The sequence below is a fragment of the Cornus florida genome, unplaced genomic scaffold (genome assembly GCF_030987335.1).
Source record: "Cornus florida cultivar Cherokee Brave unplaced genomic scaffold, ASM3098733v1 CherokeeBrave_3.0.0_Hap2_Chr01, whole genome shotgun sequence".
Classification (NCBI taxonomy): domain Eukaryota; kingdom Viridiplantae; phylum Streptophyta; class Magnoliopsida; order Cornales; family Cornaceae; genus Cornus; species Cornus florida.
This window is the reverse complement of record NW_026775571.1, coordinates 115,647,015-115,648,679: the sequence shown is the minus strand read 5'-3', so window position 1 is coordinate 115,648,679 and position 1,665 is coordinate 115,647,015. Positions and strand designations below refer to the sequence as shown.

Here is a 1,665-nt window from a genome sequence, read left to right as displayed (position 1 = left end):
ATGATTATATGTAGAAGCATATGGATTATAAGCTAGTCTAGAGAGGATCTTAGATGGTTGACCCATCATAGGGCAAGTGTCAGCAAAATGGGATGGATTAGCACATATTGAATAAACTTTTTTTGGCAAGGTAGTTTGTGGATTAGAACAGGAATATAGCCAGATGATAAGACTTGGTCAAACCTATGGTTTAACGCTTCTATTTGAGCGGCTAATTCACTAGATTTTTCTACCTCATAGAGTTTTTCAACCTATGAATTCCAGGTGAAGACCTAGACCTAGAGGAAGAAGCATGTTACATTGAATTTTCACTTAGGGCCTCAAACTGTTCCCAAGCGTCAGCCGGACTCTTATGAAGAAAAGCTCCGTTAGTGGATGCATCAACCATGTTCCTATGAGAATCAGAAAGATCATCATAGAAAATCTGTACTAAGTGCCATTTAGTAATATCATGATGTGGACAATTTCTTAGAAGATCATTATATCTTTCCCATGAATCATGAAATTGGTCTCCCGAAATTTGGGAAAACGCCATGATATCTCTTCTCATTTTTGAGATTTTACCCACTGTGTAGTACTTTTTCAGGAACTCTTGTTGCAATATGTCCCATGTAGATATGGAATTTGATATAAAGGACTGCAACCAAGTTCTTGTTTTGTCCTTGAGAGAGAATTGGAAAATTTGCATCCTAAATGGATCATTGGTAAGAGTGAATCATTGGTAAGAATGGTCAACTTGGTAGTCGAACATGTTGGCATAGAGCCTTTCGCCAAGAACAATCTAGTGATTTTGATGATTACAAACCATTAATGGTGTTTATGGATTAATGTTTACATTGAGTGTTATAAATAAGTTATATTCCAAAAATGACCTTAATGAAGCAATAAAGATCATATCAATGGAAAACAATAGATGCAAAGAGACATGAAGTTGCAAGGAACCAAATGCAAGTCCATTTAAAGATAGTTTAGACTACAATGAGCAAACAAGCAACTCAAAGAAAGGAAAAAAGCAAGAATACCTCTAAGCCTAAATGGTCATGGACAAAGCTTGAAGAAAGGGGTAGATAGCTTGGTGAATGTTTAGGATTCAATGTCAAAGTATTTATGAATCCATTTAAAGCTCATTTCTTATAGGACCATGCATATCATATCATAATTCATATTGTCCTATATCCATTAGCAATAGACTATGAACATCATTATATATATTTGTGATATGAAGTCATTGTTAAAGAATGAGTTAGTTCAAGCTTGCATAAGCTTTGAAAGAACTCATCACTTGAGCTAGAAATGCTAGGACCATGCACATTAATCACATGATTCATTTAGGAACAAAGCTTGAGCTTTCTTGAAATATGGTGGTTGATAATGTTTACCAATAATAATCAACACTTGCAATAGCACAAATCATTGTAAAATAGGGCTATCGTAAGTGTAAGTCGAACCACAAGGATTGCTAGTTTATGGCAACCAAGGTTGTAAAATCATTTTGTTTGATAAAAGAGGTGTACAATTGTTTGTTTTGTTTGTCACTTAGAGTTATAAATTGAAAATGCATAAAAATGAAAAATGGAATGAATTTAAATGAGATAAAACTTATGAAGAGAAGGCTAGGGAATTGACTTCACCATAAACCTCATAAATATGTCTAATTGCAATCAA

General features: G+C 34.1%; 1 non-coding gene across 1 annotated transcript; it reads left to right on the top strand.

Moving 5' to 3' along the window:
* Nucleotides 1-446: 446 nt before the first annotated feature.
* On the top strand, nt 447-553 carry LOC132284389 (small nucleolar RNA R71). The gene has a single exon (XR_009472261.1). It is a non-coding gene; the product is annotated as a small nucleolar RNA R71 (small nucleolar RNA).
* Nucleotides 554-1,665: the final 1,112 nt, after the last annotated feature.